Genomic DNA, 26060 nt, shown 5'->3' on the forward strand with positions numbered 1-26060 from the left:
TTTGGCCCACTCTGTATTCGACTTTGACAACCCTGCTTTAGGTCATGTTGCAATTTTCAATACCAACAAAACAATTGACTCAAAAAACTCTCCAAGTCTCCACTTTTCCAAAAATGCGCTAACGTGATGCTAATATACACTACATTGCCAAAAGTATTTGGCCAGCCATCCAAATGATGAGAATCAGGTGTCCTAATCACTTGGCCCGGTGTATCAAATCAAGCACTTAGGCATGGAGACTGTTTCTACAAACATTTGTGAAAGAATGGGCCGCTTTCAGTGATTTCCAGCGTGGAACCGTCATAGCATGCCACCTGTGCAATAAATCCAGTCGTGAAATTTCCTCGCTCCTAAATATTCCAAAGTCGACTTTATTACAAGAAAAGTGAAGAGTTTGGGAACAACAGCAACTCAGCCACGTAAACTGACAATAGAGGGGTCAGCATAGTGCAAAGACTTTCTGCACAGTCAGTTGCTACAGAGCTCCAAACCTTCCAATTAACCCACGTACAGTACGCAGAGATCTTCATGGAATGGGTTTCCATGGCCGAGCAGCTGCATCTAAGCCATACATCACCAAGTCCAATACAAAGCCACTGGACTCTAGAGCAGTGGAGGCGTGTTCTCTGGACTGATGAATGACGCTTTTCCATCTGGCAATCTGAAGGACCAGTCTGGGTTTGGAGGCTGCCAGAAGAACGCTACATTTCGGGCTGCCTTGTGCCGAGTGTGAAATTTGGTGGAGGAGGAATTATGGTGTGGGGTTGTTTTTCAGGAGTTGGCCCCTTAGTTCCAGTGAAAGGAACTTTGAATGCTCCGGGATACCAAAACATTTTGGACAATTCCATGCTCCTAACCTCGTGGAAACAGTTTGGAGCGGGCACCTTCCTCTTCCAACATGACTTTGCACCAGTGCACAAAGCAATACTTACAGTATTAATACTGTGTAGGGCACGACAAAAAACAAACATTGTAAACTATAGACTACTACCATCGATTGTTTTGGACTTGCATCTTAGTGTTGGGGCGGTATAGCTCAGTTGGTGGAGTGGCCATGCCAGCAACTTGAGGGTTGCAGGTTCGATTCCCGCTTCCACCATCCTAGTCACTGCCGTTGTGTCCTTGGGCAAGACACTTTACCCACCTGCTCCCAGTGCCACCCACACTGGTTTAAATGTAACTTAGATATTGGGTTTCACTATGTAAAGCGCTTTGAGTCACTAGAGAAAAGCGCTATATAAATATAATTCACTTCACTTCACTTATACTTGCAAATGAGACTCAGAAATGTGATAATAGAACAAGATATAAAAACTGGACAGAAGTTAAAATCGGCTCATTTTTTTTATTAAAAATTAAATATCCATCCCTTCATCTTCTTCCGCTTATCCGAGGTTGGGTCGCGGGGGCAGCAGCCTAAGCAGGGATGCCCAGATTTCCCTCTCCTCAGCCACTTGGTCCAGCTCTTCCCGGGGGATCCCGAGGCGTTCCCAGGCCAGCCGGGAGACATAGTCTTCCCAACGTGTAACTATCAAAAACAATATTTATCAATACCAGTGTTCTGAAAATCCCTTTTTAAATGTAATTAATGATAGTTACTTGTCACTTTACCATATAAGTAATTGGATTCCTAACAGAATCATCATCATAGGCGGTCATTCAAAAGTGTATGACCATCCTCCTGGTTGGAGTGTATCCCTTTATGGAGGATGACTGTGCGTGACTTAGTTTTTCATGGGGAGACTGGTGCACAGACAGACAAGTCACCACACAATCCTTGACAGAATCGGGTCAGGGTCCAGCGCAAGACCACTGGGGACCCTTTTCTGCTGCAGCCTTCTTCCGCCATCCAGCCGTTGTGGTAGTTCTTAAATATACCGTCCTCCGCCTGCTCCGCCGTTGAGGTCTTCACCGTATCCCTGGCTAGGGGCTGGTCAGGTACTAGGCCTTTGCCACACAATAGTAAAGTGGTTAACCTCCTAGTGCCCCAAGACCCCATAGAGCAGTGGTCCTCAACCTTTTTTCAGTGATGTACCCCGTGTGAACATGTTTTTAATTCAAGTACCCCCTAATCAGAGCAAAGCATTTTTGGTTGAAAAAAGGAGATAAAGAAGTAAAATACAGCACTATGTCATCAGTTTCTGATTTATTAAATTGTATAACAGTGCAAAATATTGCTCATTTGTAGTGGTCTTTCTTCAACTATTTGGAAAAAAAAGATATGCAAATAACTAAAAGCTTGTTGAAAAATAAACAAGTGATTCAATTATACAAACCCCGTTTCCGTATAAGTTGGGAAATTGTGTTGGATGTAAATATAAACAGAATACAATGATTTGCAAATCCTTTTCAACCCATATTCAATTGAATGCACTACAAAGACAAAATATTTTATTTTCAAACTAATAAACTTAAAAGAAATGTTGGCAAATAACATACAGCACTATGTCATCAATTTCTCATTTATTAAATTGTATAACAGTGCAAATTATTGCTCATTTGTAGTGGTTTTTCTTGAACTATTTGGAAAAAAGATATAAAAATAACTAAAAACTTGTTGAAAAACAAACAAGTGATTCAATTATAAATGCAGATTTCTACACATAGAAGTAATCAACTTAAAGTGCCTTCTTTGGGGATTGTAATAGAGATCCATCTGGATTCATCAACTTCATTATCAACATTTCTTCACAAAAAAAGGAATCTTTAACATCAATATTTATGGAACATGTCCACAAAAAATTCTAGCTGTCAACAAAAAATATTACATTGTATTTTTTTCCAACAGTTTGTGAACTTACATTCATATTTTGTTGAAGTATTATTAAATAAATATATTTATAAAGGATTTTGGAATTGTTGCTATTTTAAAAAAATCTCACGTACCCCTTGGCATACCTTCAAATACCCCCAGGGGTACACGTACCCCCATTTGAGAACCACTGCCTCCACTTTAACGTCATGCCCAGGACACAAACAGAATTGTTCTATAGTAAATGTAATTACTACAGAAAGCAATTAATGCATTATAAATAGTTAAGAGATTTCATGAGAGCAGAGTGTGTGTTTTCACTGGTTTGTATTAGTTAACCAGATTGAAAAGGCTGTAGTCTCCTCGTCCACAAACGAGGTATTGACGGATTACAAGCTTGTCACTTCCGTCATTGCTTTGCTGGTAGTTATTCCCCCGTAGGTGTAGTGTTTGCTGTGTGATGTTGCCTCCTAATTTACATGATGATCACTTTAGCGCGGTGCTAATTGTTGCTTTCATTTGTAAAACGTTACTTCCTGCATAAACACACACTCTCAAAATTGGTACCGTATCGGTTCAAATGTAGCCAAAAGCTGTTCCTGGCTACATGTCCAAGTGTGAGAAATGATGAGTTTTGGAAAGCCTGCACTCTTAAAGCAGCTGCAAACATTGCATTTTTCATTCAAAAGTGGTTTAGCATACACATTGCCTTCCACAGATTGTCCATTTCCATACAAACACAAATGTCACGAACATCAAACGGAGGAGAATAGTGTCCATTTATGAAAGCCCTTCCCTCCATCTGTATGCATCGTCAAAGTCATTTTTCTCTTGCGAAGCCTTGAGGACATTCTCAAGCGTTTGCTGCGGAATAAAATGTAGTTTGGTCGTCCGGCGAGCAAGCGCGCTTGTAACGAGGCCAACGTGCACGTTTCCTTCCCAGCCGTTGTTTGAGTCGCAGCTGTTCAAAGACGAAGCCCGGCGCCCGTTGGATTCTTTTCCACTTTCCCTTCACTGTACAAACTCTCACTGCAGCTTAAAGTAGCAGTAATGAATCCGCACAACAGTGTTTTTATCTTTTACGCACATTTTTAACGTTGTGTCGATAAAACATTAATAATACATATTGCAATAGAGCAGGGGTCACCAATCTTTTTGAAAGCAAGAGCTATTTCTTGGGTGCTGATTAATGCGAAGGGCTACCAGTTTGATACACACTTTTAAAAATTGCCAGAAATAGCCAATTTGCTCATTTTACCTTTAATAAATAAATATATATATATATATATATATATATATATATAAAAAATGGGTATTTCTGTCCGTCATTCCATTGTACATTTTTTTTTTCCTTTTACGGAAGTTTTTTTTGTAGAGAATGACGAGAAAAACACTTAATTGAACAGTTTAAAAGAGGAGAAAACACAAAAAGAATGAAAATTAAATTTTGAAACATAGTTTATCTTCAATGTCGACTCTTTAAAACTCAAAATTCAACCGAAAAAAAATGAAGAGAAAAACAAGCTAATCCGAATCTTTTTGAAAAAAATTTGAAAAATAATTTATGGAACATCATTAGCAATTTTTCCTGATTAAGATTCATTTTAGAATTTTGATGACATGTTTTAAATAGGTTAAAATCCAATCTGCACTTGGTTAGAATATATAACAAATTGGACCAAGCTATATTTCTAACAAAGACAAATCATTTCTTGTAGATTTTCCAGAACAAAAATTTTAAAAGAAATTCAAAAGACTTTGAAATAAGATTTAAATTTGATCCTACAGATTTTCTAGATTTGCCAAAATATGTTTTTTGAATTTCAATCATAATAAGTTTGAAGAAATATTTCACAAATATTCTTCGTCGAAAAAAAAGAAAATAAAATGAAGAATTAAATTAAAATGTATTTATTATTCTTTACAATACAATTTTTTTTTTACTTGAACATTGATTTAAATTGTCAGGAAAGAAGAGGAAGGAATTTAAAAGGTAAAAAGATATATGTGTTTAAAAATCCTAAAATCATTTTTAAGGTTGTATTTTTTCTCTAAAATTGTCTTTCTGAAAGTTAAAAGAAGCAAAGTAAAACAATAAATGAATTCATTTAAACAAGTGAAGACAAAGTCTTTAAAATATTTTCTTGGATTTTCAAATTCTATTTGAGTTTTGTCTCTATTAAAATTAAAAATGTTGAGCAAAGCGAGACCAGCTTGCTAGTAAATAAATACAATTTTAAAAATAGAGGCAGCTCACTGGTAAGTGCTGCTATTTGAGCTATTTTTAGAACACGCCACCGGGCGACTCATCTGGTCCTTACGGGCGACCTGGTGCCCGCGGGCACCGCGTTGGTGACCCCTGATCAAGAGATTTAAAACTTTAATAATATTAAAAATAATAACACTGAATAATGACACATTTTTAACATTTTATTTTTACCGAAAGCCTTTGGGATCCCCGGGATCAAGCGTGAGTGGAGGCCTAAATGTATATTTTTTATACATACATTGGATTGTTTTTTAAAATAAATGGCCCCCGCTTTCTTTGATTTTTCAGTGTGCGGCCCTCAGCGGAAAAAGTTTGGACACCCCTGTTGTAAATTGTCACATCAAAACTCTGAATGAACACATGGAGTTATAGATTTGACTGAAAATATGTTTTATATTCTAGTTTCTTCAACATAGCCACACTTTGCTCTGATTACTTTTTCGCACACTCGTGGCATTCTCTCCATGGGCTTCAAAAGGTAGACACTTGAAACGCTTTTCACTTCACAGGTGTCATAGTTGTGATGCCGTCAGTGACAATCTACAATGTAAATACCGTATTTTTCGGAGTATAAGTCGCACCAGTTGAAAACGGGGAAATTTATTTGATAAAACCCAACATCAAGAATAGACATTTGAAAGGCAATTTAAAATAAATAAAGAATAGTGAACAACAGGCTGAATAAGTGTACGTTATATGAGGCATAAATAACCAACTGCTATGTTAACCTAACATATTATGGTAAGAGTCATTCAAATAACTATAACATATAGAACAGGGGTCGGGAACCTTTTTGGCTGAGAGAGCCATACAAGCCAAATATTTAAAAAAATATTTCCGTGAGAGCCATATATTTTTTTAACAATGAATACATTAAAAGTAAGACCAACATTTTAAGAGTATAATAAGTCTCTTATTCTTTTCAATAACATTGTTATTCTGAAGCTAACCAACAATGAATAAAATCATTCTTACCGTTAATGCGACTTCTTGAACAGGTGCGGTAGAAACCGGATGGATGGATTAAAATGCATGAGAATGTTTTATATTTTGAACGTTATTTTTGACACTGGGATTACCAGCGGAATTATTCATTACTTATCGTGTTAAGCAATGTCAGCTAAGATTTATCTGAGAGCCAAATGCAGTCATCAAAAGAGCCACATCTGGCTCTAGGGCCATAGGTTCTTTAATCCTGATGTAGAACATGCTATATGTTTACCAAACAATCTGTCACTCCTAATCGATAAATCCCATGAAATCTTGTACGTCTAGTCTCTTACGTGAATGAGTTAAATATTATTTGATATTTTAAGGTGTTAATAATTTCACACATAAGTCGCTCCTGAGAATAAGTCGCACCCCCGACCAAATAATCAATCAATGTCAATCAATGTTTATTTATATAGCCATCCATCCATCCATCCATCCATCATCTTCCGCTTATCCGAGGTCGGGTCGCGGGGGCAACAGCCTAAGCAGGGAAACCCAGACTTCCCTCTCCCCAGCCACTTCGTCTAGCTCTTCCCGGGGGATCCCGAGGCGTTCCCAGGCCAGCCGGGAGACATAGTCTTCCCAACGTGTCCTGGGTCTTCCCCGTGGCCTCCTACCGGTTGGACGTGCCCTAAACACCTCCCAAGGGAGGCGTTCGGGTGGCATCCTGACCAGATGCCCAAACCACCTCATCTGGCTCCTCTCGATGTGAAGGAGCAGCGGCTTTACTTTGAGTTCCTCCCGGATGGCAGAGCTTCTCACCCTATCTCTAAGGGAGAGCCCCGCCACACGGCGGAGGAAACTCATTTCGGCCGCTTGTACCCGTGATCTTATCCTTTCGGTCATGACCATAGGTGAGGATGGGAACGTAGATCGACCGGTAAATTGAGAGCTTTGCCTTCCGGCTCAGCTCCTTCTTCACCACAACGGATCGGTACAACGTCCGCATTACTGAAGACGCCGCACCGATCCGCCTGTCAATCTCACGATCCACTCTTCCCCCACTCGTGAACAAGACTCCCAGGTACTTGAACTCCTCCACTTGGGCTATATTTATATAGCCCCAGATCACAAATGTCTCAAAAGGACTGCACAAATCATTACGACTACGACATCCTCGGAAGAACCCACAAAAGGGCAAGGAAAACTCACACCCAGTGGGCAAGGAGAATTCACATCCAGTGGGACGCCAGTGACAATGCTGACTATGAGAAACCTTGGAGAGGACCTCAGAAGTGGGCAACCCCCCCTCTAGGGGACCGAAAGCAATGGATGTCGAGCGGGTCTAACATGATACTGTGAAAGTTCAATCCATAGTGGCTCCAACACAGCCGCGAGAGTTCAGTTCAAAGCGGATCCTATGAAAAAAAAACTGCGACTTATAGTCCGAAAAATACGGAAGTCATGAAAATAAAGAAAACGCATTGGAATGAGGTGTGTCCAAACTTTTGGCCTGTACTGTATTTAGAACGTACATTCCTTCTCTGTTGATGACTGAAGTACTGATATCAACCAAAGCTCCTCATCCCGCCCCACGGATTGTAAATAATGTAAATAATTCAATGTATATACTATGATGATTAACTTGTGTGACGACTGTATTATGCTGATAGTATATATTTGTACCATGAATTGATTAACGTGGACCCCGACTAAAACAAGTTTAAAACTTATTGGGGTGTTACCATTTAGTGGTCAATTGTACGGAATATGCACTGAACTGTGCAATCGACTAATAAAAGTTTCAATCAATCAATCAATCCAATCAATGCTATGTTTTATAGCACACACAATCCAGGACAAAAAAAGCATATTAGAGCAAAGACCAGGATTCCCCAGAACAAAGCGCAATGGTTGCCATGCAGGAGTTGAAGTGTAAAAATGATCTACTGCAACCAGAGGAGTGGAAAGCACTTTGTAACGATGATATCTTTCTATTTCCTGCCTCTCGGTAAGTTGGTCATCATCTGGATGCTCTCCTCTGAGGGGGAGTTGATGTTTCAGATATTAGCGGGCTGTGTCAGACCGTTAAACTGCTCTTAATCGATCCTCCAAGCTTCAGTCTTTCCAAGCAGCCGCGATGCTTCTAATGGCTCGTAATGGAGCCACGCGCTCTCTCTCCCTGCCTTCTTTTCACGTTTCCTTTCAAATGTCAGACGGGCACAAGACTTCTGGGTTGACGGGATACTCGACTCTGATCTTCTATCACATCTCCACTGGACTTGGTTCGCTACACGATAACTGCACCATACACTTTGACACAGATGTATCGTCTCACTAACTTCTCCAGGAGTCATTCACACATTCACCTATAAATACATGATTATTTCCCCTATGAATACATGCATCATTATTGATTCCCCTACTAATAAACACATTATCATACATTTCCCAGGAATAGATGGATGGTACTTTTTGATTCCTTCAGGAGAGTCCCCTCAGGAAAATTGTAATTCCAGCAGCAGTGTACATACAGAATTGAGATCCATCTATCCATCCATTTTCTACCGCTTATTCCCTTTCGGGGTTGCGGGGGGCGCTGGCGCCTATCTCAGCTACAATCGGGCGGGAGGCGGGGTACACCCTGGACAAGTCGCCACCTCATCGCAGGGCCAACACAGATAGACAGACAACATTCACACACTAGGGCCAATTTTAGTGTTGCCAATCAACCTATCCCCAGGTGCATGTCTTTGGAAGTGGGAGGAAGCCGGAGTACCCGGAGGGAACCCACACATTCACGGGGAGAACATGCAAACTCCACACAGAAAGATCCCGAGCCTGGATTTGAACCCAGGACTGCAGGACCTTCGTATTGTGAGGCAGACGCACTAACCCCTCTGCCACCGTGAAGCCCTGAATTAAATTGAGATACAATTTAAAAAGAAAATAATGGCGGTATACCATATTTCCTTGAATTGCCGCCGGGTATATAGTATGCGCCTGTCTAGAATTACTGCCGGGTCAAACTCGTTTCGCAAAATAATTAGCGCCTGCTTAGCATTACCGCCGGCTCAGGATTAACGCCGGGTCCAACTCGTTTCGCAGAATATTATTTTTATTAGCGCATGTCTAGAATTTCCGCCGGGTCAAACTCGTTTTGCAAAATAATTAGCATATGTCTAGAACAGGGGGGCCCACACTTTTTCTGCAGGCGAGCTACTTTTCAATTGACCAACTCGAGGGGATCTACCTCATTTATATATATCATTTATATTTATTTATTTATGAAAGAGACATTTTTGTAAACAAGTTAAATGTGTTTAATGATAATACAAGCATGTGTAACACATATAGATGTCTTTCTTTCACAAAGACAAGAATATAAGTTGGTGTATTACCTGATTCTGATGACTTGCATTGATTGGAATCAGACAGTAATGATGATAACGCCCACATTTTCAAATGGAGGAAAAAAAAAGTTGTCCTTTCTGTACAATACCACATGAAAGTGGTTGGTTTTTGGCATCTAATTCATCCGGCTTCCATACACTTTACAAGAAAAACATTGGCGGCAAATTCCGTAGCTTGCTTGATTGACATTCACGGCACCCGAGGGTCTTGTGAGATGACGCTGGCTGCTGCAAGTTCATTATTATGAAAAAATGACAGAGAGGAAGGCGAGAAACACTTTTTATTTCAACAGACTTTCGCGCCGTCCCTTCCGTCAAAACTCTAAAGGCCGACTGCACATTTCCTATCTTCACAACAAAAGCCCTGCTTCATGCTGCCTGCGCTAACAAAATAAGAGTCTCGGAAAGCTGGCGTGCACAAGTGATGTGCACGCCAGCTTTCTGAGGGATCGCTTGTGCACGCCAGTTTTCCGAGACTCTGTATTTAGTTAGCGCAGGCAGCATGAAGCAGGGCTTTTATTGTGAAGGTAGGAAATGTGCAGTCGGCCTTCAGAGTTTTGACGGAAGGTACGGCGCGAGAGTCTGTTGAAATAAAAAGTGTTTCTCGCCTTCCTCTCGGTCATATTTTAATAATAATGATCTTGCAGCAGCCAGCGTCATCTCACAAGACCCTCCGGTACCGTGAATGTCATTTAAGTGACGTCTTGGTGAAGATTGATGATCACTAATTTTTAGGTCTATTTTTTTACAAAGCCTGGCTGGAGATCGACTGACACACCCTCCGCGGTCGACTGGTAGCTTGCGATCGACGTAATGGGCACCCCTGGTCTAGAATTTCACGCCGGGTCAAACTCGTCACGTCACGAGTGACACTTCACCTGTCATCATTTTCAAAATGGAGGAGGCTGATTTCAATCATTTGAAATCGCATAAAGAAAAGAAGATTAAGAGCTATTCAGTAGGATTCAAGGTCCAAGCTATTGAATATGCTAAAAAGAAAAGTAAGCAGATATGTTTTTTAAATATACCGTAGCTGCGTGTGTCAAATATGAGTCATTAAATGACTCCCGCCTCCTGGTGGTAGAGGGCGCTAGTGATCCTTCTTGCGACTACTCGGCCGCAGCCGAGCAGCGATCGTTTAATTTTTCCTCTCGCTTGCACTTTTAACATGGAGGATTACATATCTAAAATAAAACAGTTTTCAAAACTGGACTTTCCATCGAAGCAGGAGGTAATAAAGGAAAGTCTCCATCGAGACAGAGAGACTTTTAAAACTGAAGAAAGATAAGGAAGACTTCTATAAACAAGTTATCGATGCATGGACTTCATTTGTAAATAAAGGTAAGACCATAAAAATGTTTTGTTTTGTTTTTTAATTAAATGTGCTTTTCATGATGTATCCTTACATCACACTCAAATGTATACGCGCAGGCCTAAATTTACCGCATACCTTTGGTAAACGCCGGAGTGAGAAGAGGTTTTAAATTAATTAGCGCCCCGGCGGCAATTAAAGGGAATACGGTAAATGGAAATAAAATAGAAAAAACAAAAAAACTATAATAAAAATAAAACAGTAAAAATAAGAATATAACAAGAGAAACTAGGCAGTAATGATCATGTTACGAAAATTAAAACAGTAATTCTGTCGATTGCACTGTTTTTTTGTTGCAGTTTATTTCAGAATTGTTATTGCTTTGCGTCCCCTGTCATCCTTGTACGCCCCCCACCCTCCCAGTCTGATGGCGTGTGGGACAAAGGAGTTTTTGAGTCTGTTAGTCCTGCACTTTGGATGATGCAGTCTAGCACTGAACAGGCTCCTCTGGCTACCGATAACATTCTGCAGAGGGTGACTGGCCTCATCCATGATACTCAGTTTTTCCACAGTCCTCTTCACTACCACCGCCACCAGAGAGTCCAGTTTAAAAAAATTATAAATACATTATCCATTCCACCACAAATATATGATCAACAAAGCCATGCGTTTGTTACGTCTCGCCTCGATTACTGTAACGTATTATTTTCGGGTCTCCCCATGTCCAGCATTAAAAGATTACAGTTGGTACAAAATGCGGCTGCTAGACTTTTGACAAGAACAAGAAAGTTTGATCACATTACGCCTGTACTGGCTCACCTGCACTGGCTTCCTGTGCACTTAAGATGTGACTTTAAGGTTTTACTACTTACGTATAAAATACTACACGGTCTAGCTCCATCCTATCTTGCCGATTGTATTGTACCATATGTCCCGGCAAGAAATCTGCGTTCAAAGGACTCCGGCTTATTAGTGATTCTCAAAGCCCAAAAAAAGTCTGCGGGCTATAGAGCTTTTTCCGTTCGGGCTCCAGTACTCTGGAATGCCCTCCCGGTAACAGTTCGAGATGCTACCTCAGTAGAAGCATTTAAGTCTCACCTTAAAACTCATTTGTATACTCTAGCCTTTAAATAGACTCCCTTTTTAGACCAGTTGATCTGCCGTTTCTTTTCTTTTTCTTCTATGTCCCACTCTCCCTTGTGGAGGGGGTCCGGTCCGATCCGGTGGCCATGTACTGCTTGCCTGTGTATCGGCTGGGGACATCTCTGCGCTGCAGATCCGCCTCCGCTTGGGATGGTTTCCTGCTGGCTCCGCTGTGAACGGGACTCTCGCTGCTGTGTTGGATCCGCTTTGGACTGGACTCTCGCGACTGTGTTGGATCCATTATAGATTGAACTTTCACAGTATCATATTAGACCCGCTCGACATCCATTGCTTTCCTCCTCTCCAAGGTTCTCATAGTCATTGTCACCGACGTCCCACTGGGTGTGAGTTTTCCTTGCCCTTATGTGGGCCTACCGAGGATGTCGTAGTGGTTTGTGCAGCCCTTTGAGACACTAGTGATTTAGAGCTATATAAGTAAACATTGATTGATGATTGATAATGCCAAACTGGAAGTATCATATTGTAGTTGTATGCATGTTCAGAATAAACTAACACCAATGAAGTCCCTTATAAATAACATGTTCATCAATCTTATCAATGAATGCATTATCTATCCTTCATGAATAATAACTGATCATGAATGAGCTCATAAATATATACATTATTAATTCCCATATAAATGGAATTGTTATTAATTCCCATGTAAATATATAAATGATCCTACAATTAATAATATATGATCATAAACTCTAAATATGAAGTGAAGTGAATTATATTTAAATAGCGCTTTTCTCTAGTGACTCAAAGCGCTTTACATAGTGAAACCCAATATCTAAGTTACATTTAAACCAGTGTGGGTGGCACTGGGAGCAGGTGGGTAAAGTGCCTTGCCCAAGGACACAACGGCAGTGACTAGGATGGCGGAAGCGGGAATCGAACCTGCAACCCTCAAATTACTGGCACGGCCACTCTACCAACCGAGCTATACCGCCCCAATATGAATATATATATGAATAGCTCCCCTATTAATATATACAGTACAATATCAATTCCCCCATAAATTAATACATTATTAATTACCCTTTAAATACTGGAGAACAGGGGTGTCAAACTTGTTTTTATTGGGGGCCACATCACAGTTATGGCTGCCCTTAGAGGGCCACTTGTAACAGTGAATAATATATATAAATAGCTTCATTACACAATTATTGTTTTATAATTTTACGCACAGTAAGAAAAATATGTATATTTTGCGTACAGTTAAGCTGCTAAAATGTTACCATAAAATGTACAGTGTTTTACAATTTACACTGTAAATAGTACCAGTTTTACTGTTAAATCTAAGGTTTTTATGGTGTCTTCCTGTAAGTGGAAAAACAATATTACAAATGTTTTTGTCTCATGTTTTTACAAAAAAAATTCTGGCCGAAAAATAATTTTCACATTGTACAATTTGATGGATAAGTTGCTTCAAAATCATGAGTCCAGCAGATATTTAAGTACTCATTTTGATGTTTGGAATGTGCGATACTCTAATATTTGTTGCAATATTAGATTAAGTTTAAAATATGAAATTGCATACAGTACATGTATTTTTTTTCTGTCCAAATAGAAAGTTGACTACATTTAGAAACAAATAGACACATGGTAATTCCAGGCCTTTGCGGGCCAGATATGGCCCCCGGGCCTTGAGTTTGACACATGCTGTAGATCAGGGGTGTCAAACTCAAATACAGAGTGGGCCAAAATTTAAAACTGAACAGAGCCGCGGGCCAAGGTTGGAGAAATTAACCTTTTAATAGGGACCCAAACAAGTTTTGCATTGAATATTAAACAAGCAAGGCTTATATAACTTTATAGTCACATACAAAATCGAGTTTCAAATTATAATAATGAGTAAAAAATATCAATGGCATATCAAATAAAATGTAAATAAAAATTGGGGGGAGCAGGGTGTATATTGTAGCGTCCCGGAAGAGTTAGTGCTGCAGGGGATTCTGGGTAATTCTTCTGTTGCGTTTATGTTGTGCTACGGTGCAGATGTTCTCCCGAAATGTGTTTGTCATTCTTGTTTGGTGTGGCTTCACAGTGTGGCGCATATTTGTAAAAGTGTTGAAGCTGTTTATACGGCCACCCTCAATGTGACCCTTATTGCTGTTGTTCAAGTATGCCTTGCATTCACTTGTGTGCGTTAAAGCAGCATATATTATGTGACTGGACCGGCACGTTGTTTGTATGTCGGAAAAGAGTATGTGACGACAGGCTGTAAAGGACGCTAAAGGCAGTGCCTTCAAGGCACGCCCCCAATATTGTTGTCTGGGTGGAAATCGGGAGAAATTCGGAAGAATGGTTGCCCCGGGAGATTTTCGGGAGGGGCACTGAACTTCGGGAGTCTCCCGGGAAATTCGTGAAGGTTGGCAAGTATGAGTATCAGCGGTGAATGGAGTGTTACAGAGGCATCGCCGCTGTATAATACCAGCGGGCCAGCTCTAATCTTAATTTGATATTACCTCAAGGGCCAAATTTGGCCCGCGGGCCAGAGTTTGACACCCATGCTGTAGATGATCATCATTTCCCCTATAAATACATTATTATTCCCCATAAATACAGTCAATACATTAGCAATTCCCCATAAATGCATGATCAATTCCCCTAAAAATATATATATTTTTTTACTTCCCATATAAATGTAAACCTATCAAATATTACATAAATACATTATTCAGCATAAATACATGATCATATCCCCTGAAAATATATGAATAATTTCCCTATTAATATACACATTATAATCAATGCCCAATAAAGTAATACCTTACCCTTTAAATACTGTAGATGACTATATATTCCCAATAAATACATCATACCCCATAAATACATGATCAATTCCTCCAAGTGTATACATTGTAATCAATTCCCTTATAAGTAAGTACGTTATCATCAATTTCCCTGATTGATCGAAACTTTTATTAGTAGATTGCACAGCACAGTACATATTCCGTACAATTGACCACTAAATGGTAACACCCCAATAAGTTTTTCAACTTGTTTAAGTCGGGGTCCACGTTAATCTCATGGTAAATCCGAATCACAAATACTTCATTAATCCCCAAGGGGGAAATTAAGATTTTCTTAATCAAATTCATCCATCCATCCATTTTCTACCGCTTATTCCCTTTTTTTTTGGGGTCGCGGGGGGCGCTGGCGCCTATCTCAGCTAAAATCGGGCGGAAGACGGGGTACACACTGGACAAGTCGCCACCTCATCGCAGGGCCAACACAGATAGACAGACAACATTCACACTCACATTCACACACTAGGGCCAATTTAGTGTTGCCAATCAACCTATCCCCAGGTGCATGTCTTTGGAGGTGGGAGGAAGCCGGAGTACCCGGAGGGAACCCACGCATTCACGGGGAGAACATGCAAACTCCACACAGAAAGATCCCGAGCCTGGATTTGAACCCAGGACTGCAGGACCTTCGTATTGTGAGGCAGACCCACTGACCCCTCTGCCACCGTGAAGCCCTAATCAAATTCAATATAATTAAATTAAACACGACCTTAAATAAATACATTATCAATTCCTCTATAAATACATACATAATCAATTTCCCATAAATAAATACTTGACCATCCATTCCCTTGTAAACAAATACATTATCATCAATGCCCCTTATTAGCTCGATGCCAACCCGCTCGACTTTCATCCGGAGGACTCAAGTTCGAGCATGAGCGTAACAAAAGCCGAGGATGGACAATGCGGGTTAAGCGTACATGCTAACGTACAAAATAAAACGTTTTACACATAGCCGACTGTCAACTACAAGCAAAGATTAATTACTCAGATTTGACTTTGAAAATGCTTAGTCGAAAAGAGGCCTGATAATTATTGAATGTGCCCCCGGTTTGATAGTTATCGGTCTGATATCAGGGGAAAAAAAAGAAAAAAAGTATGGGATTATATCGGCTTGCATGTAAAATGTTGGATATAATCAGTCCTGCAGCGTATTTACTTGTGCAAAACTGGACAGCCAGTACACACCTTGATGTCTGCACACCATTTATTCTATTTTAGTCAAGTCATTTACCAAAGGTAAACATGCTAGGCTACTAGCAAGCACACAATAGCACACAAGTTGACATAGGTAATAATCATTGACAAATACTGCAGTGTAAAACACGTGTCAATATAAACAGCTATTCAATTATTGGAGTTGCATAATCCTCACACATAAAAAGTCACAAGCGCGTTCGAAAGTATCCAGTATCAAACGTGTCCGCATCATTCAATTTGAATTATTGTTTCGCCGAAACAAAAAGCACCACTCCACTTCAACCTAAAGACAGCACAAGTCGACTTGGACGGTTTTCTTACCTACCATTGTTCTTAGTTTGGGTCAGTTCATTTCAAACTTTTTAAAACATTCAACACTTTAAAAAAAAAAAACAGATATCGTATCGGACCAATATTGGCATTTGCCAATACTCAAAGTTCCATTGTCGATATTATATGGAAGGGGAAAAGTTGTATTGGGACACAACTAGTATTTTTGGGCTTCACGGTGGAAGAGGGGTTAGTGCATCTGCCTCACAATACGAAGGTCCTGCAATCCTGGGTTCAAATCCAGGCTCGGGATCTTTCTGTGTGGAGTTTGCATGTTCTCCCCGTGAATGCGTGGGTTCCCTCCGGGTACTCCGGCTTCCTCCCACTTCCAAAAACATGCACCTGGGGATAGGTTGATTGGCAACAGTAAATTGGCCCTAGTGTTTGAATGTTGTCTGTCTATCTGTGTTGGCCCTGCGATGAGGTGGCGACTTGTCCAGGGTGTACCCTGCCTTCCACCCGATTGTAGCTGAGATAGGCGCCAGCGCCTCCCGCGACCCCAAAAGGGAATAAGCGGTAGAAAATGGATGGATGGATAGTATTTCTGCAAATATCCTGTTGTTTGGACCTTGCAATAGAGGAACTCACTTAAATTAAACTTTGATTAAACTTTTTTAAGACATGTAGCGAAGCCTGGTTTCAGTTGTCCTAGGGCCACATCACAGTTATATTTGGCCCCAGCGGGCCGCATCTCAGAGTGAATAATATTATTACATCATTTTTTTAATGCATTCTATTAGTATATTCAAAATGTAAAAAAAATATATGGTAAGTTGCAATAATTTTACCTCAACATGTAGTGTATATTACTGTGAATGGAAAAACAGTACTGCTGTTTTTATGAAAAAAAAAAAAAAAAAAGCAGCTCAGTTGCTAGAATTTTACTGTGAAATTTCCTTTTTTTTTTTTACTGAAAATAAAAAAACTGCAATTTTACAGGAAAAATTTGGCACATGAGCTGCCAGTTTGTTTGCTTTTTATGCAAATCGACAACTGTAGATTTTTCTGTGTATTACTGTTAATGCCAAAACGGCACCACAGTTTTACAGTAAAACTAAATTTTTTATTAAAAAGTACCGCATTTTTCAGACTATAAGTTGCAGTTTTTTTCATAGTTTGGCCGGGGGTGCGACTTATATTCAGGAGCGACTTGTGTGAAATTATTAACACATTACCGTAAAATATCAAATAAAATTATTTCGCTCATTCACGTAAGAGACTCGACGTATAAGATTTCATGGGATTTAGAGATTAGGAGTGACAGATAGTTTGGTAAAGGTATAGCATGTTCTATGTGTTATAGTTATTTGAATGACTCTTACCATAATATGTTAGGTTAACATAGCAGTTGTTTATTTATGCCTCATATAAGGTACACTTATTCAGCCTGTTCACTATTCTTATTATTTTAAATTGCCTTTCAAATGTCTATTCTTGGTGTTGGATTTGATCAAATACATTTCCCCCAAAAATGTGACTTACACTCCAGTGCGACTTATATATGTTTTTTTTTTCTTCTTTATTATGCATTTTCGGCAGGTGCGACTTATACTCCAGAGCGACTTATACTCCGAAAAATACGGTACTTAGGAGCGACTTATGTGAGAAATTAACACATTACCGTAAAATATCAAATAAAATCATTTAGCTCATTCACGTAAGAGACTAGACGTATAAGATTTAATGGGATTTAGCGATTAGGAGTGACAGATTGTTTGGTAAAGGTATAGCATGTTCTATATGTTATAGTTATTTGAATGACTCTTACCATAATATGTTAGGTTAACATAGCAGTTGCTTATTTATGCCTCATATAACATACACTTATTCAGCCTGTTTTTCACTATTCTTTATTTATTTGAAATTGCCTTTCAAATGTCTATTCTTGGTCTGCGATGAGGTGGCGACTTGTCCAGGGTGTACTCCGCCTTCCGCCCGATTGTAACTGAGATAGGCACAGCGCCCCCCGCGACCCTAAAGGGAATAAGCGCTAGAAAATGGACGGATGTCTATTCTTGATGTCGGGTTTTATCAAATAAATTTCCCCCAAAAATGCGACTTATGTTTTTTTTCCCCTTCTTTATTATGCATTTTTGGCAGGTGCGCCTTATACTCCGGAGCGACTTATACACCGAAAAATACGGTACTGTTTTTTTCCGTCATTTAGAGAAAAATGCTGTAAAAACCACTGTAAATTTCACAATTTTACCATGAAATCTATTGCTACTTTTTCATTGCACGATTTGATGGATAACTTGCTTTGAAATCGTTATTAGTATTTATTTCTATTTAAAAAAAAATGGTTTGAATGTTTGATAATATATTTTTGCATAACTAAGTGAACAAAATGTGCGTTTATGGAGCACATATATTTTTTTTTCTGCCAAAATAGAAAGAAATATTACATTTAGTAAGAAAAGTTACAGTACTTTATGGATGCATTTTATTTCCAGGGCCAAATAAAAGGAAGTGGCGAGCCACATCTAGCCCCCGGGCCTTGAGTTTGACACCTGTGAGGAGATGATACATCCATAAAGGTTTTATTGTCATGAACTTCAAAGAGGAGCTTTTATAGTATGTGTCCAAAGTGAAGAAGAAGTTAAAAAGACAGAAGAAGTAAGCAGGAAAGCTGAAAGAGCAGAGGTTAAATGGAGTGTGGTTAGCGGCGCTCTGACACGCTGCCTCACAAAGCTCCAGTGCATTTCAGCTCACGTTCCCTTTGAGCGGCGGGGGGAAGAGTCGCGGGCGAAAAAGAATCGGTTTGTTGCTCCTCCTTTCTCGGAAGGAGAAAATCAGAGAGAAGAAACAGTCGTCTTGGTCTTATTGAGCGTTTGTTTTACATGCTTTGGGGCGTCGGGTTCGACAAACGGCGCTAATGAGCTAATTAGCACGTTTGCTGTCAAATGGCGCTGAAAAGGTAGCACACAGCTTTGCGGGATTCATGACCCCCCTAATAAATGTAATCCATATTTTACAGTATGTACAGTCATTACTCAGTACTGTTATTAAATATACTGGGAAAAAATAGTTTAAGACATTGCTAGATTTGCTTTAAGGCCCTTGCACGTTTTGTCTTTTAATTATTGTGATTATTACTTCTAATGTACTATGCGAGATTAGTGCTAGCCTACTGGCATGCTAACTGTGTTTGTAGTTAATTTAAAGATCAAGTATGACTAATAAAGGCACTAATATATCATAGCGTTGCATTGTCATCCATATATAGCTATAATGTTTTATTAATGCTTTTGTTTTGTTGATGCTTAAAAGATGCAGGACTATAAGCCTCTATCACTTTCCTACGCTTTGAACCCTGCAGCTTATAAAACAAAGCGGCTAATTTATGGATTTTCCTTCACCATAATGCAAATATAAAAAAAAAAAAAAGGCAAAGACACTTAAAAAGTGCATTATTGTTTGTGCTATGGCGCCATCTTTTGGATGACTTCACTTGTGCAGCACTCTTCTTTCTAGAGCCTTCAACCGGATGTAGAAATGTTCCATCCATATCGTTTTTACTCGTCTGGATTCTTCATTTATCACTCCAAGCAACGGTTGTAAGTTTTACAATATAACTAAAACAATTCTTGCTTACTAAATCGTCCCATGTGGAATGTCTGTAGGAGTGTTTGCATTCATATTTGTTCGTGCTATCGTAATGTAATCAAGGAAAGGTCGTTAATATCAGCTAATATGCTAACCGCATTTTTCGGAGTATAAGTCGCTCCGGAGTATAAGTCGCACCGGCCGAAAATGCATAATAAAGAAGGAAAAAAACATATATACGTCGCACTGGAGTATAAGTCGCATTTTTGGGGGAAATGTATTTGATAAAACCCAACACCAAGAATAGACATTTGAAAGGCAATTTGAAATAAATAAAGAATAGTGAACAACAGGCTGAATAAGTGTACGTCAGGGGTGGGCATTACGTCGATCTCGATCGACTGGTCGATCTCGGAGGGTGTGTCAGTCGATCTCAAGCCAGGCATTAAAAAATAGACATAAAAATGAGCAATCATCAATCATACCAAGACTTCACTTTCGTCAGTTGTTTGAGATTCTCGGCACCCGAGGATCTTGTGAGATGACGCTGGCTGCTGCGAGCTCATATTTAAGAAAAAAAATCACTAACAGGGCGGACGCAGAGAAACACATTTTATTTCCAGAGACTCCGTACCTACTGTCAAAACTCTAAAGACCGACTGCACAGTTCCTGTCTTCACCGTAAAAGACCTGTTTCATGCTGCCTGTGCTAACAAAATAAGAGTCTCAGAAAGCTAGCGTGCACAAGCTAGCAAGCTACGGAGTTTGATGCCAATGTATTTCTCCCCCGCCCTCAGGGACCGCTTTCTCACTTGCTTGCCCACCCGCACTCTCACTGACGTCACTCACCTGCTGCCAGACATTAAAGGGCCACACACATATAGTACTCTCATAACAAAGTGTTTAAAAACGAGTATGCAAGTTGGACAAATGAGATGCCAAATCCAACCACTTTCATGTGGTATCGGACAGAAAGGAGGACTTTTTTTTCTCCTCCATTTGAAAATGCGGACGTTATCAGCACCACTGTCTAATTCCAATCAATGCAAGTCATCAGAATCAAATACACCAACTTATATTCTTGTCTTCATGAAAGAAAGGAATCTATGTGTGTTAAACATGCTTGTATTATCATTAAACACCATTAACTTGTTAACAAAAATGTCTCTTTTATAAATAAATAAATATAAATTATAAATAGGAATGAGGTAGATCTCCTCGACTTGGTCAATTGAAAAGTAGCTCGCCTGCAGAAAAAGTGTGAGCGCCCCAGGTGTACGTTATATGAGGCATAAATCACCAACTGAGAAGGTGCCTGCTATGTTTAAGTAACATATTATGGTAAGAGTCATTCAAATAACTATAACATATATAAAACATGCTATACCTTTACCAAACAATCTGTCACTCCTAATCCATAAATCCCATGAAATCTTCTTCCTCGATGTCGCTTCTAAACAACTCTGCCAACTCCAAAGGTATGCGCCGCTTCCTCTTGTCGTTTTCTGCTGCATATTTCACTACGTCCAGCTTGTAATCTGCAGTACATGATTTCCTTTTCACTGCCATTTTTGTTCAGCCCTTCTCAGTTTTTATAAGTTACCGCCAACGTTGAAATGATCCATTTTAACAGCTAAGGCATATAACAGTTAGCATTCCATGACCCACAATGCACTTCTGCCATGACCCTCCGCCGCCGAATTCTTACTGGTTGACGTGTGTGTGACGATTGCTGACATTTTCTTCGTCTCTTCCGCGAATGAGATAAATAATATTATTCGATATTTTACGGTAATGTGTTAATTTCACACATAAGTCGCTTCGGAGTATATGTTGCACCCCCGGCCAAACTATGAAAAAAAAGTGCGACATAGTCCGAAAAATACGGTAGTAGTTTGTGTTAGTAAAATTAGCTAACAACGGCTTTCGATACTGTCGATCATAATATTTTATTAGAACGTATCAAAACACGAATTGGTATGTCAGACTTAGCCCTGTCTTGGTTTAACTCTTATCTTACAGATAGGATGCAGTGTGTCTCCCATAACAATGTGACCTCGGACTACGTTAAGGTAACGTGTGGAGTTCCCCAGGGTTCGGTCCTTGGCCCTGCACTCTTCAGCATCTACATGCTGCCGCTAGGTGACATCATACGCAAATACGGTATTAGCTTTCACTGTTATGCTGATGACACCCAACTCTACATGCCCCTAAAGCTGACCAACACGCCGGATTGTAGTCAGCTGGAGGCGTGTCTTAATGAAATTAAACAATGGATGTCCGCTAACTTTTTGCAACTCAACGCCAAAAAAACGGAAATGCAGATTATCGGTCCTGCTAGACACCGAACTCTATTTAATAATACAACTCTAACATTTGACAACCAAACAATTAAACAAGGCGACACGGTAAAGAATCTGGGTATTATCTTCGACCCAACTCTCTCCTTTGAGTCACACATTATAAGCGTTACTAAAACGGCCTTCTTTCATCTCCGTAATATCGCTAAAATTCGCTCCATTCTGTCCACTAAAGACGCTGAGATCATTATCCATGCGTTTGTTACGTCTCGTCTCGACTACTGTAACGTATTATTTTCGGGTCTCCCCATGTCTAGCATTAAAAGATTACAGTTGGTAAAAAATGCGGTTGATAGACTTTTGACAAGAACATGAAAGTTTGATCACATTACGCCTGTACTGGCTCACCTGCACTGGCTTCCTGTGCACTTAAGATGTGACTTTAAGGTTTTACTACTTACGTATAAAATACTACACGGTCTAGCTCCATCCTATCTTGCCGATTGTATTGTACCATATGTCCCGGCAAGAAATCTGCGTTCAAAAGACTCCGGCTTATTAGTGATTCCCAAAGCCCAAAAAAAGTCTGCGGGCTATAGAGCTTTTTCATTCCGGGCTCCAGTACTCTGGAATGCCCTCCCGGTAACAGTTCGAGATGCTATCTCAGTAGAAGCATTTAAGTCTCACTTTAAAACTCATTCGTATACTCTAGCCTTTAAATAGACTCCCTTTTTAGACCAGTTGATCTGCCGTTTCTTTTCTTTTTCTTCTATGTCCCACTCTCCCTTGTGGAGGGGGTCCGGTCCGATCCGGTGGCCATGTACTGCTTGCCTGTGTATCGGCTGGGGACATCTCTGCGCTGCTGATCCGCCTCCGCTTGGGATGGTTTCCTGCTGGCTCCGCTGTGAACGGGACTCTCGCTGCTGTGTTGGATCCGCTTTGGACTGGACTCTCGCGACTGTGTTGGATCCATTATGGATTGAACTTTCACAGTATCATGTTGGACCCGCTCGACATCCATTGCTTTCCTCCTCTCCAAGGTTCTCATAGTCATCATTGTCACCGACGTCCCACTGGGTGTGAGTTTTCCTTGCCCTTATGTGGGCCTACCGAGGATGTCGTGGTGGTTTGTTCAGCCTTTTGAGACACTAGTGATTTAGGGCTATATAAGTAAACATTGATTGATTGATTGATTCATTCTTTTTGTGTTGATTGAGTTTCACAAATTCCTCAGTAAATAGAGTTACCGTGGAAATTTTGGACATGATCGTCAAAACTTACATGACTGGACGAAGTCCTTGGGCTCAAATACTAGTGTGGCCTGCAACTATTCAACGTCATGGCGACCACGCCCCTACCGCCACAGGTATCTTGGCAGTTTAGGAGAAACCCTGCCTGCATTATTTTGCCGCAAATCTTAACAAAACAGCAGAGTGCACCTGTCATACAAAAGATCTTTGCTTATCAAAAACAGCAAGGTGCTCCTATCCATAGTAATTGCTTTGTGCAGATATAATTCATTTGATGTAATTTCACTACTTTGCTCCACCAGTAGTGGTGCTGTTGTTTCCCTCAAGTGTGCTTCCTAAAGAAATGGCACTAAACAATAATTGCGTAAACATATGAACAGTAATATAGCAAGGGTGTATTTCAGCCTGGGTGGGTATACGGTAGCGCTTGTCCTCATTGTTTTTGGATGATTTATTCCTTTGTCCAGCATTTAAAAAGGTTACATTGGCATCGAGTTCGTGTTCATACGTTCATTAAACACGCCTGGATTAATGCGGGCTAATAAATGTTTTTCTTGTTGTCGAGCGCCGTTTAAGCGGAAACAGCGCTAGGCTTGGGACAAGCATGAATTGAAGAGTCACAAATCAAATGCACTGTATGCAAAAAGAGAGTGAAAACAACAACAACAACACACACACACACACACACACACCTCACGTCAGATGAGAATCATTCCCGACAGTTTCTCCCGATCACTATTTTTATTATGTCAATGGTAAAGAAATAAATGTATACATGAAATATTCCGACCATATGTTAAGATTTTATGCAAATTTAAAGAGGAAACAATTAATTGAGACATAAATCATGATTCACACGACATCTTCCATCACATATTTAACATGTTAAGTGAATCACAACTTTCGGACTAGAAGCCACTAGTTTTTTCCTACGCTTTGAACCCTTCAGCTTATAAAATGGGGGCGGCTCATTTATGGATTTTTTCTTGTTGTTGCTAACTGCCATAAAAAGAATAGTGTTTAAAATACACAAGCAAAGACAGTGAAAATGATGAGTTTGGCCACTGCAGGTACAACTGGGTGACTGTCTAGAGTGTTTCCTCTTGTTTAAAGCTTTGAACCGGAAGTAGAAGTGCCGTTCCGTCTTCTAGTCGTCCATAGCGTTTCTACTCGAAATTATTCGTCATTCATCACTCTTAGCGAGATTTGTAAGTTTTACAATTTAACTACAACTACTTTTACTTACTAAACCACTGCTTCTCAAATGGGGGAACGCGTACCCTTGGAAATACTAGAAGGTATGCCAAGGGGTACGTGAGATTTTTTTAAACTATTCTAAAAATATCAACAATTCAAAAATCCTTTATAAATATATTTATTGAATAATACTTCAACAAAATATGAATGTATGTTCATAAACTGTGAAAAGAAATGCAACAATGCCATATTCAGTGAGGAAATGTTCCATAAATATTGATGTTAAAGATTTATTTTTTGTGAAGAAATGTTTAGAATGAAGTTGATGAATCCAGATGGATCTCTATTACAATCCACAAAGAGGGCACTTTAAATTGATGATTACTTCTATGTGTAAAAATATTTATTAATAATTGAATCACTTGTTTATTTTTCAACAAGTTTTTAGTTATTTTTATATCTTTTTTCCCCAAATAGTTCAAGAAAGACCACTACAAATGAGCAATATTTTGCACTGTTATACAGTATTCTTCTTCCTCCAAACACAACGAGTTGAGTTTTTACCAAAATGGATACATGGATGATACAGCAGAGGATTGGGAGAATGTCATGTGGTCAGATGAAACCAAAATAGAACTTTTTGGTATAAACTCAACTTGTCGTGTTTGGAGGAAGAAGAATACTGAGTTGCATCCCAAGAACACCATACCTACTGTGAAGCATGGGGGTGGAAACATCATACTTTGGGGCGCTGTTTTTCTTCTAAGGGGACAGGACGATTGATCCGTGTTAAGGAAAGAATGAATGGGGCCATGTATCGTGAGATTTTGAGCCAAAACCTCCTTCCATCAGTGAGAGCAAATACTTATTTTCCACCATAATTTACAAATAAATTCTTTAAAATTCCTACAATGTGAATTACTGGATTTTTTTCTTCACATTCTGTCTCTCACAGTTGAAGTGTACCTATGATGAAAATTACATACCTCTGTCATCAATCGGTGGCTGACTAAATACTTTTTTGCCCAACTGTGTGTGTATGTATATATAGATATATATATATATACATAAACACACACACGCACGCACGCACACACACACACACACACACACACACACACATATATATAAGAAATACTTGACTTTCAGTGAATTATATATATATATAAAATAAATACTTGAATTTCAGTGTTCATTTATTTATACATATACACACATAACACTCATCTACTCATTGTTGAGTTAAGGGTTGAATTGTCCATCCTTGTTCTATTCTCTGTCACTATTTTTCTAACCATATGCATGTACAGTATATGGCAGTATTGTCCTGTTTAAGAATGTCACAACATTGGTGTTTACGGCAGACGAACTGCTTTACGGTAGACGAAAACGGGACTGCTGTTGTTGTGTGTTGTTACCACGCTGGGAGGACGTTAATGAAACTGTTTAACATTAAACCCACATAAGAAACCAAGAAATCGCCCTCGATCATTCTACAGTTATAACGTCATTGGGCAGACACACTGTTTATATTGTGGAAAAGCGTACGTGAAAACCGGCTGTCCTCACTCAGGTCCGCACGGAGCTGGAGGGGGC

General features: G+C 39.7%; 1 protein-coding gene across 4 annotated transcripts in view; it reads right to left on the reverse strand.

Annotated features, from left to right (window-relative positions):
• Positions 1-26060, reverse strand: part of gabbr2 (gamma-aminobutyric acid (GABA) B receptor, 2) — a 412418-nt gene that overhangs the window by 273664 nt on the left and 112694 nt on the right. The gene's annotated exons all lie outside the window — the stretch shown is intronic.

This window comes from Nerophis ophidion, linkage group LG04 (genome assembly GCF_033978795.1).
Source record: "Nerophis ophidion isolate RoL-2023_Sa linkage group LG04, RoL_Noph_v1.0, whole genome shotgun sequence".
Taxonomy (NCBI): Eukaryota; Metazoa; Chordata; class Actinopteri; order Syngnathiformes; family Syngnathidae; genus Nerophis; species Nerophis ophidion.